Here is a 19,869-nt window from a genome sequence, read left to right as displayed (position 1 = left end):
CTTATCTTTGATACATGGATTATGGAAATAGATCCGATGGGTCTCTTGCGTGCACTGCTCCCCTGTTTGTTTTTCAGTTTTGCTTGTTACCCGTGCGCTGATCTGATGTTAACATTAACAGTTGTTTGTTTATAAAATCGGTGCTTACCACTAAAACAAACGTAAATATGTCATTTTTTTTAAGTAAAAACACAAAAGTAGAGAACACACACCAGCGTCACGTCTGCAGAACTGCATGGGAAATTCACGCCCATAACAGCCCAGAACAAAATGTATCACACAATCTGTTCAAGGCAACAGGTTGAAATGTTGTCTTTGGTTGTGAGCGCTTCATCATTAATATTAGAAGACTTAAAAATTCTGCCCTATGCACCTTTAACACAGGAAAGATAAGTTTGTAAATTATTATGATCATATTTCTTGTTTGGAGCTAATTATTATTATTATTATTTATTTTTTTTTTTTTTTGTGACGTTTTGTTTGTGACGTTTCCTTTGTGTTTTTTGAGTCATTGTGAATTTTCATCGTTATTTTTTTCCTGTCGTTTCTGTTTTTTTTTGTTATTTTGTTTAGTTTTTTTTTCATCTTGTGTGTTTTGTTGTTGTTTTGAGTGTTTTGCGAGTAATTATCTATATTTTTTTGTCATGTCAAGTTTTTGAAATCATTTGTGTATTTTTGTTGTCGTTTTATATGTTTTTCTGTCATTTTGTGTATTTTGTTGTGGTAACGTGCATTTTTGTTGTTATTTTATGTACTTTTTGTGTGTTTATGGAATCATTTTTTTCGCATTTACTTTGGTGCCCGTGCAAATTCAGACTGAGGGCCGTATGTGGCCCCTGGGCCGCCAGTTGTCTGCTGTAATTCAATGCAGTGAAAAAAAGTAAACTATTATTTTTTGAATGGGGTCAAATTGAACCCACGGATAATATGGGGCTTAGAAAAGAAAAATACCAGAAAAACACCCTGTTTCAGAATTAGTAACATGCATGATTATCATTATATTATATTTTTTTTATTTTTAGGGGGCCAGGCCCGCGGGGTCCCCAGGACTAGCGGTGCTGGGAAACCTAGCGTTTTTGTTCTGATTATTATTTTTATTTTTTTCTCATTAAAAGTGGCGCTGCAGGATAAACCGTGCGAGGGGGGGCGGTGCCCTTTGGAGGGTTGGTCCAGACCCCCCAGCTTACCTCGGACACAAAAACTCACAGATGTCCGCCAGCAGGTGGTGCTACCAAGGTCAACACGTTTTGGCCTATAGCTCCCACACGTATGTCGCACATATCCACAGAGTCCCTGAATAGCACTGAATCACCTGGGCTAGGCCACGCCTATTTCAGCCTTAATTGTGTTGGCGCAAAATTGCGAAAAGTGGAAAACCTACTTTTTCTAACTTCTTGGAGTTTTTTTTCAATCAGCGTGAAACTTGGCACGCAGAGTCTTCAGTTGGACCTGATATAAAGTTCAGTAAAGAATTTTGTTCGGTAAAAATATGGGCAAATTATTAAAGAGTAAAATTTTCTAGCTCGCTATAAAAACGCAAACTGTTGCATATCTCGGTCAAAATAAATGCTAACAACACTAAATCTGAGATCCTTGGTTGGCATGTGACTGTAGGGGTATGTATGTGAGTAAGTAATTTATTTATTAAGCGCTTTTTTTATGCACCAAATTTGAATAATAAAGGTCACCAGGGGGCACTGCAAATATGGGAAAATTATGTCTTAAATGGCATGACTGTTTTTTTTACCAAATTTGTTGGGTACGACCTTGTGTCGCTCCTGAGGCCATATCTCAGTTAATCGCGATTGGTCAAAGTGGGCGTGGCTTACTACAACATACGTTATGTTGTAGGAACGTACAATATGACGTACTTTCATGGGCGCCGCAAAACCTGGGGGCTGAGTCACGCGGGAAGGCTTGGCCCCCTTTCATAACTGCTTGCAGTTCTAGTTCTATTATTATTATTATTATTATTATTATTATTATTATTATTATTATTATTAATAAACAGTATCAACATTCAGAATAATGACCAATCTGAGCATTAACACAGGAAAGATAATTGCTTGTGCATTTTATGATCATATTTCTTGTTCGTATTTTTTTTTTCATCGTGAATTTTCATTGTCTTTTTTTTTTCCTGTCTTTTGTGTGTTTTTGTTGTTGTATGTGGACAACAAAAACAAATATACACAAATAAACCCAAAAAATGAGGGGAAAAAAAATACACAAATTCACTGCAGAAACACACAAGACGACATCAAAAACACATAAAATGAAAATAAAATACACAAAATCATTTGAAATACACACAAACAACTATGAAAATACACAAAATAACAACAAAAATACACAAAAAAACCTCAATAAAAACACATAAAATGAGAATAAAATACAGAAAATCATTCAAAACACACAAACAGCAAAAAAATCCAACAAAAGAACAACAAAAATATACAAAACTGCAACAAAAAAAGCATCGCCGCTCACTTGTCTTTCCCTAAAAAAAATACACAAAATGACTGCAGAAACACACAAGACAAAATCAAAAACACATCAAATGAGAATAAAATACGCAAAATAATTCAAAACACACAAACACATAACAAAATACACAAAATATCAACATAAATATACAAAAAGGCTTAAAAAAAAAGCATCTTTGCTCTCTTGTGTTTCCATGTTCTTTTACTTCTTGGGGGTTGTTTGTTCACGACCAACACGTCACTGTTTGGTTGAAATCTCTTAAATTAGGCAACGATCATGTGTTTAAGACGCCTTCATTACGCCACAGAAATATTACAACTACTACTCACAGTGAGAAGTGACGTTAAAAGCTTGGTTTTACTCCTGTATGTCGTTCTGTGGTTATTAAAAAAAACTCAAACACTAAATAAAGTTATCCCAAAGGAGCTGTTTAAGAAGCAATGATGTGGAATATTACCACAATCCCAGGATCCATGATGAGGTGTTTTTTGGCTAAATCAGAGTATATTAGATCATTTATCAAGCAGAGAGGAAATGGTGACGTGTTTTCCTGCTTCCATTCATCATGATTACTGTTGCTTTGCCCCCACTTTGTGTCGTAGGTCACGATGTCAAGACCAACCCTTCGTTACTCTTTGTGATTGGACACTTCACAAGGTCAGAGGGAATTTAACCAGATACAGCCTCTAGTATGGGTTGGTTTGTTTTGGTTTTTAGGAATATTTCCCATAAAATAAATTCAGCACAAAGTCAAAACTCCAGAATAGGATGTGGATGCCTCATTTTTTTCATCTACTTTATTTTTACTACACCAAACTTGCCATATTTTTACCGATTTTCATCATTTTCAATTTTTGTTCTTTTTAATGTATTTTTGCTACATTACTCCCATTTCTACCACTTCTACATCACATTTCAATGTTTTTTCTACACATTTTCTCCACTTTCCAGACATGTTCATCACTTATAAACCCTTTTACCACTTTTCCACCTAATGTCACATATGTTGACCCATTATTGTCACTTTTAACCTCTTTTCACCATATTTTATGCTTATTTATGGCAATTTAACCACATTAATGATTTGTCACACTCATTACTTGCCATTGCTATAAAGTAATTGTTACTACTTTTTAACTCCACCACATTTCTGCCATTTTTAAGCCAATATTGACACTTTTATGCCCTTTTTACCACTTTTTCTGGCCATTTTTGGCCATTCTTACCCCTTTTTATTTCTGATTAAAACAAGGATTTACATCTTTAAGATTAATATATACTGGCCCTTTCTGCCACTTTTTTCCACCTATTGTCACATATGTTGACCCATTATCACTTTTAGCCTCTTTTCATCATATTTCATTTTTTTTTTTAACCACATTCATGATTTGTCATACCCATTACTTTCCAGTTTAAACTGACTGCCCTAATACCCACTTTTAAACCAATATTGACACTTTAAACCCTTTTTACCACTTTTTCTGTCCTTTTCACTCCAATTTGCAACTTTTAACCGATGTCTGTTTTTAAAAAAATCTCATTTCACCACCATTTGTACCATTTTTAATCACTTTTAACCCATTTTATTGTTGATAAAACAAGGATTTCCATCTTTAAGATAACTAAAATAATACTACACTTCCTGAATAACAGTGGATATTACTTTGTTGAATAAATAAATGTGGTTATTACAGATTCATAGAACAATGGACCATCATATTGCTGATATCAGTGCAGCTAAAGAGAACTTGGAAATAGGAGATCAAAAGGCACAGACCGTGAGTAAATCTGCACATAGGTGAGGAAGGGAAGCAGTGATTGGACACAAGCTCAGACTTGATCACCCTGTAGCTGTCCACCTTTGATGAGGATGTCTAGTGTTAAAAAAGGCCAAAACACCCACTGACTCAAAGAAACACTACTGATGATGCGTCCCAAATTACATCCTTCCCATATCTGATACACAGCTCCCACGTCACTCTCACATGGTAAACCTCATGTTGACTACCATCTTTTGGCAACAAAGGACTGTTTAACATCACATCCGGTGTTTAATGATTCTGATTATTTATCCCCCCGTCTCCATATGACTTCAGCTACAGTGGGGGTCCCCTCTCTCTGGAACCTTTATTTTGGGAGTCGCAGGATGAAAAGGTTGAGAACTACTGACATAGTGTGTGTTTATGGTCGTTTTATTGCTTTTCTTTAAGGAATCAAGAGTTCACACGTTGTTGACAGTTAAACAGTGTGAATGAGTGTAAAGGAGGATGCTGAGCCGTTGTTTAAGGCTCCATGTTTCCCCCTCTGTGAGGTACAGGTCTATAGTGGAGGGGTTTGTGTGCGTGTTGAGGAGGATTTGAAACAGTCTAACAGTGATAGTGATTGCCAAGCGCACGGCCAGGCCATTATATCAGTGAATCTTTGTTAAGCAGCCCCTGAGAGTGGCTGACAGCATAATTAATCAAACCATATGAACAAAGGGACCCACTCAATAGTACTGAGGACGCTTATTAAAAAATACTCAACACATGCCCCAACTACCCCTGCCTGCACCCCCCCCCCCCACCCCTTGCTTCACCCCCCCAAAAAGAATCAAGTGATGCTCAGATGTGGCGTCATTATCTTTTTTAAAGGCAGATATGATGTGAGGTGGAGGGCGGAGTCTGTTTCTGCTTTGATGCTGGTGGTGGAGGGGTGGGGGGTGGTGGGGGTGGTGGGGGGAGGGCACCTGGCAGTGATGGATCATTCCACGTGACACTAAAGCATATTAAACAATAACAGTGTTTATGTGAAACCGCCTGGCAAATAGTTTTAATTAGAAAATGTTATATTAGTGTGTGTGTGTGTGCGTGTGTGCGCGTGTGTGTGTGTGTGTGTGTGTGTACCCCCATAGGACACTGCCTATTGTTTTTGACATGGTTTGGATATGAAACGATAAACATTTTCCATCATGTTATACACCTTGAAACCTATAAAAAAAAAAAAAAAAAAAAAAAAACTTTGTTCATGTTTTTAAATCTCAGGCATGACAAATTATAGTCACAATGCTTTGTTAAAAATTTAAAATTTTAACTCTGATTTATTCATGTATTATTTATTTTTTTTCTACATCTGCCAAAAAATAACCTCTTTTAAAATTATTTACAAAAATAATTCTACCTGAGGTATTATTATTATTATTATTATTATTATTATTATTATTATTATTATTATTATTATTATTATTATTATTATTATTATTATTATTATTATACTCTAAGAACTATAAAAACAACAACTTCCCAATAATTGATCATTTAAACCACGTGTGTCAAACATAAGGTTCAGGGAGCCGAATCTGGCCCTTTAGAGCAGTGATTCAAAACTGCTCTGAGGAGAACAGTGTTCACCTTTACTGCTACTATAGACAAATCCATATTTTAAGTACAAAATCCTGACAAACATGTTGAATATTACCAGACAAATATTTTAGCCAATATATTCATCAGTTATGAACCAGTTCATTCTTTAGTTGTATGAGTAAATGTAAGTTGTATCATCCTAACTTCACCCAATAATTAATATTTGGCTTTAAAATGTCAGAAAATGCTTTTTTATCGCCATATTTGATACATTTCACAAAAATTATAGACCAATGAAAGAGTCCCATTTCCACATCAGTATTCTACGAACCTATGAAAGACCACACTGAGACCCCCAACCAAATTCCTTCAATTGCTATTTGCATTGTTGTGTTTTTGTTTGTTTGGTTGTTTCTTCTAATTTATGCATGTCCTACAGTTCTTACATTCTGCATTATTATATTATGTTGGTAATTATTTTTACTGTTCGCTCTTTTTTATTGTGTCGCTGCAAAAGCCAATTCCCCCTCTGGAGATCAATAAAGGTGTATTTTATTCTATTCTATTCTATGTATATATATTATTAATATATATATTTTTTTTTAATAAATCATCAAATAATCATTTACAACAAAATAAATCCCTTTTAGAGGCCGGACCGCGGTAGTAATTTATCAGGTTGCTCGTACCCGTACTACATGATGGTAAAGTGTGTTTGTTCAGAGGAGCATATCGTCATGGAAACATGTAAATAAAACAAGAGGCCGTGTAGTGATGAGCGGTTACTCATAATTCAAAAAGAGGCTCAGGGGGTACATGGGACAAATAAAAGGTTGGGAACCGCTGCCTCTGTATATAACGGACATAAAATAACTACCAATGTAGATCTGAGTTCCTTCACATTCACACATTAAATGAAATGTTCTAGTGTTTGCAGGGGTTCGCTCTTTTCCTTCTTTCACATTCTAATCACAAATGTTAATCCTCTCATTTATAAAGAATAGCAGAAAACTGCCTTAAATTGGTCACAATTTGTTGTCTGTGTCTTACATATCGTACATATCAGTTATTCGTGAAGTAAACACTCGGGCATTAAATTGTTGAAATTGCTCTTTTTCCCTCTGAGGCAGAAATTAATGAATTAATGAATGAATTTTGAATAATTAACTACCAAACTCAGAAATCTGCATTTCTAAGTTTAAAATGTTGATCTCCAAGTTCAGCAGCAGCAGCAGCAGCAGCAGCAGCAGCACGTGGAAACATCTTAAACATGGATTTCCTCGACTTTACCAAGTACGAGCTTCAACTTCAGGTGGCGTTCCAAGTGACTTTTTCAAGTAGGAGGTTGATTAGATTGGATCACTTTGTTATTTGATCATGTGATATTTGTGTTTTAGAGGAAGATCAGTGTGTGTGTGTGTGTGTGTGTGTGTGTGTGTGTGTGTGTGTGTGTGTGTGTGTGTGTGTGTGTGTGTGTGTGTGTGTGTGTGTGTGTGTGTACGATCAAACCTGTTCTATCTCTGATTTGTATCTTCATGTGTGAGTCTATAAACGATAAATCTCTTCAGATTTAGAAAATCCTGATGTGTGAACACGATTAGAGGCAGTTTTCTTTCATCATCAGGTTTATCAGATTTCAGGCGACTGAAGCATTTACCAGCTGTAAGTGTGTCCACAGTTCACCCTGATAGAGGATGGAGGTGAAGCTTCCATGGACTCACAGTCTTTTGTTCATAGAAAAGTGTTATGTATCTTTGTTTGAATATGATTTTTCTTTATAAATATTTTTTTATTATTGATTATTCAGACATTTTTTTTTTTTTGAGGAAATTTACTTTTATTTTCTGAAACTGTCAACTACCAGTCTTCATCAGAGGCATCCGCTGATCGCTTTGATGTTTTTTTCATTCTGGGTCATAATAATTTGTCTTCTTTTTGAATAATATGTTACGTTTCATTTATTCTGGCAACTTTTTTTGAGGGCGTTTACTTTGATCTCCAGGCATGTTTCGACCATCAACTGCCAGTCTTCTTCAGCGGCTTCTGCTTTTGATGTTTTCCTTACTTTTGCGTAATAATTCTAGGAAGTTAATTTAGTCTTCTCTTTGAATTATATTTATTCAGCCACTTTTTTTTTTTTTAATAAATTTACTTTGATCTCCTGACATGTTTTGACTCCTGTTGGAATATAATCTATTCTTATTCCAGTGTGTTCGTGAATAGGAAGGATCACAGTTCAAATTCTTACTTGACCTTTTATTTTACCTGTTGTGCAGGAAGCAGATCAATACGAGATCTCGCGCTCAACCACACCCTTGCCGAGAACAGAGTTTGAGCAAAATCAAAGAGGAAGAGCCCTGAACTTCATAATTTATGCTTTTCACTTACGTCATCTGTTTCTCAGTCACTGTGATAGTGTGTAACCTGACTCCAATAACTAATACACACATTAAGTGTGGTTGAGCTGTTACAAAAGACATCTCAAGTAATTCAGAAAGTGAGTTTTTAACTGTTTACACAAAGAGTTCAATAATGCCATATATGGCATTGACCTTGTGAGCGGCTGCAATAGCTCAGAGTGGAAAATTACAACAAAATGTTGAAACTGGACATGTTTACCTGCTGCACTTGTCTTTGCTTTAAGCAATGGTTTTAGCAATGATTACATTGTTAGATCAACACCCAATTGATTATTTAAAACCTTCACTCCCAACTGCCAGTCTTCTTCAGAGGCATCTGCTGATTGCTTTGATCTTTTCTTGACTTCCACGTAATAATTCCAGCAAGTTGTTTTTCTCCTTTTTAAATAATCTTTTGAAGGTTTATTTTTTCAGACAACTTTTTTTAGGAAATCCACTATGATCTTCTGACATGTTTTGATTGTCAACTGCCAGTCTTCTTCAGCAGCTTCTGCTGATTGCTTTGATGTTTTCTGGACATCCACGTAGTAATTCCAGAAAGTTTTGTTTGAATAATATGTTTACGTTTCTTTATTCAGACAACTTTTTTTGGGACAATCACTATGATCTTCCAACATGTGTCGATTGTCAACTGCCAGTCTTCTTCAGAGGCGACTGCTGATTGCTTTGATGTTTTCTTGACTTTCGCGTAATAATTCCAGCAAGTTCATTTTGTCTTGTTTTTGAATATTACGTTAAGGTTTCATTTATTGAGACAATTTCTTTTTCAGGAAATGAACTTTGATCTGACATGTTTTGACTGTCAACTGTCAGTCTCCTTCAGAGGCGTCTGCTGATCACATTGATGTTATCTGACACTGCGTAATACATAATCTTTCCTGAAAAAAAAAAGAAACCTAAACATATTATTAAAAAAGAAGACAAAATGAACTTCCTGGAATAATTATTTGTATTATTGGGTAAGCAAAGCTTTAGGTTCCAAATAACATTTACCGCCAGTTTATTTTATAGTTGATCTTATTTACCGTGGCTTTAATGGGTTCTATCCATTCTTATTTATTTATTTATTTATTTATTTATTTATTTATTTATTTATTTATTTATTTATTTATTTATTTTTCAAGTGTTTTGAAATTCTGATTGATAAACTTGGCCTCATTAACAACAAGCTTTAACAAACACACGTCTTCTCCTTTTTGTCTCCTTTTGTCAAACTAAACTGGACTTACCCTGGTTAAAGTGGGGCGGAGCAGATTAATTCTTCTGAAGCTCTCACACACACACACACACACACACACACACACACACACACACACACACACACACATATATATATATAAAAGCACATGTCAGGCAAAGAGATCCTTTTTGCAACTAAAAAATCGCAATAATATATTCCCAGCGCTACTTTTGAATATTAATAAAATATCAATTATTAATTTTGCCGTTGGCAGGGCAAGACGTACTAGTTTTAATTAGTGTACTGTACTCCTTCACAATTAAAAGCTAAATGATGTCCACACATGCAGGCGTTTGGACTGATGCTCTCTCTTGTTGTTGTCAACGTGCGAGCCTCCGCGCACCCTGACGCCGCCTTCTTCCTCCTTCTCATCCGCGGCATCAACTTTTGGGCCCGAGGCCATCCCATCGCATTTTGATAAAGTGCAACATCAAAACAAGATAATGAGATGGATTCAAGGCTTTGGGAAAAACTCTAGAAGAAAGAAAGAGAGAGAGAAAGAAAGAAATGAGCGTAATGAGAAGGAAGAGATGCTGTTTGTGCTTTGATGTTGATGATGCTGAGCTGACCTCACCAGTCGCTATGCTAACGCTAACAACCCTGCTTTGTTAGCTTTGAATTCAGCAGATGCGTCGATAAAGTTGTTGATGTTATGGTGACCGTACATCTACATTTACCCGGACATGTCCTCGTTTCACATCTTGTGACCCTGAAGCATCTAAGGGAACACGTTATTTAAATGATCATAACCACTAATATTTGCTCTATTTGAGAAAAAAAGAGTTTTTCTTTACAGCCAGTATCATGTTGTTATGGTAATTTTACTTATTGCTGTCAAGAGATTAAAAAAATGTGTGATTAATTAATCATGCTCATGTAATTGATTAATGTAATTAATCTATTTTTAATTGCACATAAAAATTGCTGAGAAATGCCCTCAACTTGAGGTATTTTCATTTAAATTACATTATCGTGGCAGATCAGAACACTGATATATAACAAAGTGTCTTTATAAAGTAATTTATTGTTTTTAACAGACTAGAACAGATGCAGGCGTAGACATTTACATTCTTCTGTTTGTGAGATTATAGTCCCCAGGGCGACGTGTCATCTTAATGTGTACTTTAGTTTATCACCAAATAATAGAAAATACAAAATGAAATAAAACACATGTAGTGCTATAAGTTAGCACATCATAAACAGTAAGAACACTTTTCTGACGCCGAACTTGTTGCTTTTTCTAATATTTCTATTATTCTATTCTATATTATTTATCCAGTGAGCTTGTTGATTTGTCAGTCACGGCGTGCTCTCAGCATGTAGCAGTTAGCACTGTCTGAGTGTGTGTGCTAGCTGTCTGTGCTAGCTGCTACATGTTCAGCATTGAGGTGCTAGTGAAGGCTGCAAACCTCCATTGATCCACAAACTCTTTCATGCACAATTCACACACATCTAGGCTTTAGTTTTTCATCCTGTGTTTTTAAAGCCAAAATTTACGCAAACAAAGCTGATCAGCATTATGGATGTACCGGGAACTTTTTGCACTGTTTGGAGTGCAAAAAAAAATTTGATTAATGGGGTTTTTTTTGGGGGTTTTTTCTGTAATTAATTAATTGCAATTAACGCGTTAAAGTGAAAACCCTAATTTTTATTCACGTGACAGAATCATAAAAGATGACGCCTTGTTTTGACGAAATTGTCACACGAGGAAAAGAAAAGAGAGACTAAAGCCCAAGACACCAAACACTGGTGGATTTCATTAAAAAGCATCAGCAGGAAAATCCTCCTGGATCATCAAACCTCCATGGAGGTTCAGTGAGGGATTTGAAAATGAAGGAGCCACTGGGAGAAAGTTGAAGTTAAAGTTTCCATCATCTGGTCTAGACCTCATCACCTTCATCTCCATGGAAACACAAAATAAAGCTCAGCGTCAGCATGGGACCATGGGATGCAAACTTTCACCGTTATTTATTGAAGTGGATATTAATAATTTCATGTTCTGTAAGCCTTGAGTTGTTTTTTTTAATTTTTAGTAGGAAATATTTTGATTATTTCAATGATTGAGAGACTTTGAAGAAGGTTCACATGAGATTTTTCAAGGACATATTGTTATAATACATAATAAAGGTGATTGACTTCAGTCATTTTTTAAAAGTCTTTATCATAAAGAGACAAATGGATTTTTAAACCTTATGGTCAATAACAACTTAACTATCTACTATATTGTATTTTGCCATTACGAAGTAGATTAAAAAAATGTTGAGTCATTTAAGTATGTAGAGGTCGGCCCAAATCTCCTCTTTTTTGGAAATCAAACTCTGGTCCCCCTAGTTGATATGACTCTGGTGTATTTGACCGATAGACCTCATGCTCACGTCCTCTCCTCTGAGTGTGTGGACGTATCCTGTGCACGGTGAAGTGTGAGAAGCAGGAAATCTGCTTGTGTCCATGTCAGTTCTGCTCCACGGCGCTCTGATAACTGAATAATAAACCCACCGGCTGTGAGCGTCTTCTCTTCCTCTCTCTCCACGTCTCACCACTGTCTTTTTAAGGTTGGGCTTTTATGGCAGCTTTTAATTTACTAGGATCCATCATGTAGATGGAAACAGTGATGGATGCTGGTTCTCGCTCACTCAGGGCAGTATTATGTGCTTACATGCTTGGTATATTCATTGATTGGTGAAGGCTGGACTTCAGGCTGTAATCATCTATTTCTAACTCCAGTTTATGCCCCTCACTAAGCAGGACTCACAGCAGCATTAAAGATGGTTCCTTTTCATTTTTTTTGGTTAAACATTTCATTTCCACTGTGACGTATGTGCATCCCTTTCCCAGTCCATGTTGGATGTTATTCAGAGTTCCTATATTGAACGTAGGAGTTGACGACGCTTCCTTAGGTAAGCAGCGTTGCCAGGTTGGGTATTATTAATGCTTTACCCGTGAGTTATAGAGTTATGGAGATCAACAGTTGAATGTATTTTACAGATGGTGACTCTAATCTTTTCACATCTTGTCCAGGCTGTGCGTGGACATTTTACATATTATTGAATATGTCCAGGTTTCCCATGGACCTTGAATGCATCTCGGAGAACATGTTCATTTAAAACACCGTTGTCATGTACTGAGATGTACCCGTGCTGAAATGTCCATGCCCAGTGTCACACAGAGATTGCTGTACTGATCTTTAAAAAATGCTTAAACCATCACATCGGTCGACCATCGATGAAAAATTGACCAATGATAAAAAAATATGACCAGATTGCGAATTTATATGAATACAACAACTTATTATTGTAAAGTTACATTAGGTTATCTGCTATTTATTGCAATGTATATTATAATCATGTTTTTTTGGAAAATAAATTGTTTTTTTTTTTTGTATTCAGTTTTGTTATAATCATGCTTTTTTTTGGAGAATTAACTATTCCTATTTGTTTTGAGAATGCTGCATGAGACACTATTACTTTACTTAAATTGTTGACTGAGATTGTCACTCATTCAGCATGGTGGAACTAACAAAAATCACAGCGAAACTAGCAAAAATTCATTTTCTGGTAGTGGGCATGCTCATAATGGATCTCAGTATGAGCTAAACTCAGTGCGTGACATCGTAACTCTGCTAATATTTGCTCAATCTGAGATATTAAACCAGTTTCTGAACATAAGGAGTTTCTCTTCCTTAGGTAAGCAGTGTTGCCAGGTTGGACATTGTTGATGCTTTACCTTTGAGTTGTATAGTTATGTATAGAGATCAACAGTTGTATGTGTTGGAATGCCTATATTTTTATGCACACTGGAGATGTTCATAATAAGCACAGCTCAATTTTTTCCATCTAGTAGAAAACCAGTTTTTTTATTGAGCTAAAATAAAGTCAGAAGCAAAGTATTTCTGACGCCGACACATGGAGGAAAGGAATGAGAACTCTTCTAATGGTGTTAGCAGCAGATTTGAGGGTTTAATATTGCATGCGCTTGGATTTTCTCTCTTTTTTGTGCAATTGACCAACATGACATGCCTAACAGTATAAATGGGCTGCTTTATGATGATAAGATCACTGGCTAATAAGATATTTATGTGACATGCTGACGGATCCCTCTCCTCTCTTCCCTGGCTCTCCGTCTTCACGCGTCGCTGAGCCGGTGAGGATCAAACACAAATTCTCCAAATGTGGTCTTTAAACGGAGAGGAACTGAATTAATACTTTTTTCTCTCCACAGAAGGATCAAAAAAATAAAAGAAGAAAGCAATGAAGAAGAAACTTTTTAGTCTTGACAAAAAGCCCAAGTGACAACGTTAATAATACTCCATTCTTATATTATTTGGCTGTTTTAGTTTATTTTTATTCCTAATACATTTTCCCCTAAAACAAAGAAGGCCAAAATAAACAAATGATAAATACAATATAATAATAATAATAATAATAATAATAATAATAATAATAATAATAATAATAATAATAATAATAATAATAATAATAATAATAATAATAATAATAATAATAATAAACTTATGTAGGCTAAAATAATTAGTTTCTTGCCTTTAATTTTTTGGACTGTTAAGAAACTTCCTTTGTTTATTTCACGTTAATGACTTCAGACTTCTGTTTATTCTATTCAATTGTAGAATGTTCTTATGTTTCAGTTTAAGAAGAGATTATTTTGCACTTTATTATTTATGTATTTCTTTATTTAATTAATTAATTAATTAATTAATCAATTTTTTGTGTTAATCTTTTTTTGTTTTTTTTTTTCGTAATTGTAAAATATTTTTTTGTTTGAGATTAAAATGAATGTAACCCATTGGTTAATAATAACATGGGTCAGTTTTTTCATCCCGGCTGTTGCTGATTATTATTATTTATTTATTTTATTTTTTAACCTTTCACACTTTCAAAATAAGTGATAGAAAAATGTCGGATCAGATCGATATCAGCTAATAGGACAACAATATCGGTATTGCATCAGAAGTAAAATATTAGTATCAGGACATTCCTAATAAATCTTCTTGTCATATTGGCTCATCATTTCTTGTCCCCACATAACTTGTCCACAGACGGCCTCCATAGTGGGTTTCTCCTCTTTGTGTTTGTTTATGTTGCCTTTTTAATATGAGCTAACGTCAGCTACTAAATGATCTAAAATCTACTAAATGATCTAAAAGCTACTAAATGATCTAAAATCTACTAAATGATCTAAAAGCTACTAAATGATCTAAAATCTACTAAATGATCTAAAAGCTACTAAATGATCTAAAATCTACTAAATGATCTAAAATCTACTAAATGATCTAAAATCTACAAAATGATCTAAAATCTACAAAATGATCTAAAATCTACTAAATGATCTAAAATCTACTAAATGATCTTAAAATCAGGCTGAATGTTTCACTCCAATAGAAAACAATGGGATGTTTACAGGCAGTGGGGCCGTGTGACATCATCAATCATGTGATTTCAAGATGGAGGAACACAAAACTGTAAAATAGTCCTATTTTGAAAAGGTAACTAAACACATATGATGCATAAAATGTGTTTTGTTAGACATACTGTAGATCTACAGTCGTTCTCAAACTTTTTTGGGTCAAGTACCCCTTTCTCTGATTTCTGAATCCAAGTCCCCCCTTTGTCCGACGATAAGATTTTGCTCAGAAGACTATTTAAAAACATCTATAAATCATAATTATGGAAAAAACAAGTAATAACACACATTCTAAAGAATCTTATTTTGTACATACAGTATGTATGATGTATGAACTGATGATAAACAGTTTTTAGTGCAGTGGTATACAAACCTTTTTTTGGATCGTGACCCCATATTTCACCAGAAATATCAATAATTTATTTTCTAGAATTCGTTTTTGATCACGTTTAAGTTCAGATATATATTTTCTTATTTACTGCATTGTTGTATTCATATTACATTCACTGATGTTTTAATAAATAATGATAATACAAAAATCTATTTACATTTTTCTGAATAATCAGGAAACCCCACATGGGGGCATTTTTTATGTATTTATTTATTTGACAGGGACAATGCAGTCAGACATAGTTACAGCAAAATATGCAACTGATGCAATGCATACACAGTGTATAGCTAATGCTAATGCTCAACTCCTGTCCCTGGTTGAGTTTTTCCCCAGATAAAAAATGTATAAAAGCACAATCTTAAACTCATATTTACTTATTTTATTTAATGATCACAATGTTGAAAACACTGATTTAGTGGCTCCTTAATAGATTTATTTCTATAGTTTTCATCATTTCCGATGTCACATACTGAGTTTACCTCCATACTGAGATTATAACCCTAACCCTAACATAATCCAATAAACAAATAAAACACGTGTCCGTTCACTTTGAAAACAAAAATAAACAAAGAAGAATTGTTTTTTTTTTTAGCAAAAATTCATTTTTTGTTAGTGTGCATATATGCGCATATGCAATCTCAGTACGATGTGAACTCAGTACATGACACCAGTCATCTCACTCCTGGGTTGGGACCAAGTGTGACATTTTATTTGTTCATTTTCCACATTCTCTCTCTGTCGCTCTCAAGTACCCCCTGTAGTGCCTGTAGATAATCCCTTTAAGGCAATATTACAGTATGTAGAAGTCTATATTAGGACAAAAGAGCAGTAGTTGAGGGTCATTGTTCTTTATATTAGATACTCTACGTCACAAACACACGGAGGTATTCAGACGACCCAATTAGCCAGAGACACGAGGACTGAGGTGGAGGGAGGGGGTCTCAGTGACAGCCTCCATATTTGACTACAGGCCTCCTGTCAGCGGCAGCATGACATCCACAACAAGTCATGTGACGTAGACGTAGAATAGTGCACAAAAAGAGTACGCACACGTTCACACTGCTCTGTGACAGGGCCGTGCTAATTAACCCAACGCTGCTTAGAGAAGAATAACTGCACGTGATTCTCTGTGAAAGCAGTGTAAACACCAGTATGACAGCGTCTGACCACACACACACACACACACACACACACACACTCCTGAACATCATTATGAATCCACACACCTCTCGACTCAAACAGATTCTCCCGTTAGTTGAACAAAAACACATTATTTAAATGTGAGCATTATTCTTATTATTTCTATAGTCACACAAATTATGACACACACTACCATTTACTCCTATGGGCACCATTAAGACTCCAATCAACCTAATGCACATGTGTCAAACTCAAGGACCTAGGGCCAAATACGGCCCTTTTAAACATCCTGCATGGTTCAGTCAAAGTGACCGAGAAAACTTGAAACATTGTGTAAATATACTAGTTGTAGATATATCAGGTTGCAAAGCGGCGTAAAAAAAATCTGGCAATATTTTCACATGAACTTAAAAACTCTTCATTTGAATTATTTATTGAAATTAAGCAGAAATTGGGAGTGATTTTAAATCACTGTATCATATCCAAGCATAAATATTGGCATCAATGCAAAAATATTCCACTTTAAAATACATAACATCTCAACAGATTTATTTTCACGTTACAATTATTCAAGTGGAGTTTCATGAATTTGTCGCAAATACAATAAAACTCTACAATAATTGCAGGAGTTTCTATTTTTCTCATGCTTGTAAAACACAATGGAAGTCATTTTTACTCTTGAATTGTTTTTCATTGATACTAAATTATTTCACAAAATGTCCCCAAATTTACAGTAAATCATTTTGTCACAACTTTTCACCTATTAAATTAGATATTATAGGTTCTTTATATACTCTACATACATGCTTTCATATCATTCATTCATGGGAATGCAACGTAGTACTTATGTGGAAATTGTTTGATTCCCAACCTCTGGGGCCCACTTGAGAACAAAATTGTTGGTATTCGTCCCCTGACTTAAAATGAGTTTGACACCAATGACCTACTGTGTCTTTGGATGATGGGGTACATGCAGAAAACCCACACAAGCAATGTGAGAACATGCAAACTCCACAGATTATTCACAGAGTGGGTTTTATAAACAGGGGTGCACATACTGTAAGTATAGTCTGCAAAACAAAAGAACCAATGCACACGTTTCTGCACCTACGATTTGGAACAATGTCAAAGATATTGGCTGTTAAAACAATATTACATGTGATTGGTCGATTTGTGTGGCTCCTAATGAGTAGAGGAGCGGTGAGGGGAGGGGCTACAGAGGACTTAAATTGGCTGTCCACCAAAGGTCACGTGATGTGTGACATCATCAGAAAAAGTGGAGCAAAAATTTGACTGAAGATTGAGTTAAAATGAAAATGTTTTAGATGAAATAATGACAGAGTTAAGTCACGTGTTAAAGGAAGAATAATAGGTGCTCATGTTGGTTTTCCCTTTTCAACATTTAACTACACCTCAAAGACTGAAGCCAAACAGACACAATCATTATAAAAACAACATAAAGTACGGTCAAAAAAAATGTATTAGACCAAACATACTCATGACTCAGCAAAACCTCTGTCAGATGAAACAGCCTCAGGCTTCAAAATAAAAGAAATCAGACTCACTGGCCTTAGGCTGTAAAACACAACATGCATTTTATTTTGAAGGAACCAGAAGTACACATGAGTGTAAGTTGAAAGCCATTTTTAATTTTATTTTCTTAAAGCTAAGATAGATCAACGTATCGTTGATTAATAAATACACAATAAAATGAAACATTGATATATCTTAACCTTTAAAAATAAATAGAAAATAACTTTCAACTTTACACTCGCATCAGAAACAGCACATATTGATGACGTCATGCTTATTTACTGTTTCTTCAAAATACGTCAAGTCGTGTTTTACATCCTAAGGTTGTTGAGTCTGATGACTTTTATTTTGAAGCCTGAGGCTGTTTCATTTGACGGTGTTTGGTCTGATAAATGACAGGTTTTCCTGATACCGGATACCTCACTCTGAGAACGTCCTAAAATGTGCACCGTACCCCAGTTTAGGACCACAGTTAAACTTCACATGGAGGACATCGTGAAGCAACGGCCAGCAATGTTGCTTCCCTAATAAAAGCCCTCGTTGCTTCACAGGCTGTTGCCGTGTGTCGACTTTAAATGTCACGCTTGTGTCCAACAGCACAATAACTATAACACGTTTAAATCTTCAACCATGTTCATACAGTTTGAAATGTATCTCAATTCATGTCAAGCTTTTTGAAAACATTTAAATATTCAGTAAATATTTGTATTTGTCCCAAATATCAACATTTATGAGGTAAACATAAAAGAAAATCCATCCTAAATATTGAGAGGAGTTTCCCTCTATTTCAGTCAATTATTATATTTATCAGAAGAGTTTGGAGAGGCGACCAATTCCTTCAAAAACAGAGAAATGTGGTTTGTACGGGCGAAGGCAACTGTTCTAGTTTTTCCTCTCCACACACAAACACACACACACACACACACACACACACACACACACACACACACACACACACACACACTCTCTCTTTAAATCTCAGACAAGCTGCCTGTGTACTCTATATTTATTATCCAGGGTGGCACTGTTGATAGATGAGATACCTACTCAATTACAAGGGCACAACATTGCCTTTCCAAGCTGATAGGCTGAAAAACTGTCTTCTTTCTTCTTCCCATCCCTCCATCCACCAGGGTGATATACAACAATGTAACCGAGCTGTTGGATCACCACAAACATCAACCGGTCAATTCTTCCATTCGGGGGAAGGGTGTGCGTCTCCTGCAGGGGGTGTGCCACTGCTGCGCTCATTGTTAACACACTCTTTATACGCACTAACATGGCACACTCTCTCACACACACACACACACTCACAGAGAGTGGGGAATAGGAAGCAGCTGCAGCATTAATCTCCATCGAGCTGAGCTTTGTGAAACTGAGGGATTGAGAGAAGGTTGACGATGGCGACTGTGGCGAGGAGGACATCTTGGACGCTGATGTTGAGCTATGTTCCTTTGATCTGGTCATAAGTTTACATTAGGCTCAATCCGTCACCAGTGGATGTTTAAACAGAGAGAGAATTTGGAATAGGAACATCATAGAACCAAGAGTGAAAGGAGGAGAAGAAGACGACATTCCAAGAGTGCTGATTTAGAAGTGGTTCTCCAACTTTTTTGGCTCGAGTACCCCCTTTATCTAATTCCCCTTTGTCCCACTACAACATGCTTAGAAAACTATTTAAAAACATCTATAGATCATAATGATGGAGTAAATGAGTGATAAAACTTATTTTATAGAATATTTTTTTGTAAATAAGTGGAAATAAATGGTATTTAATGCATTGGTTCACAACCTTTTTTGGATCGTGACCCCATTTTGATATCAAGAAGACCACAGACATTTTTTTTTTTCTAGAATTAATTTTTGATCAAGTTTGAGCACAGATTGATATATATATAC

This window comes from Gouania willdenowi, chromosome 3, assembly GCF_900634775.1.
Source record: "Gouania willdenowi chromosome 3, fGouWil2.1, whole genome shotgun sequence".
Lineage (NCBI taxonomy): Eukaryota > Metazoa > Chordata > Actinopteri > Blenniiformes > Gobiesocidae > Gouania > Gouania willdenowi.
Note: the sequence above shows the minus strand (reverse complement) of the source record.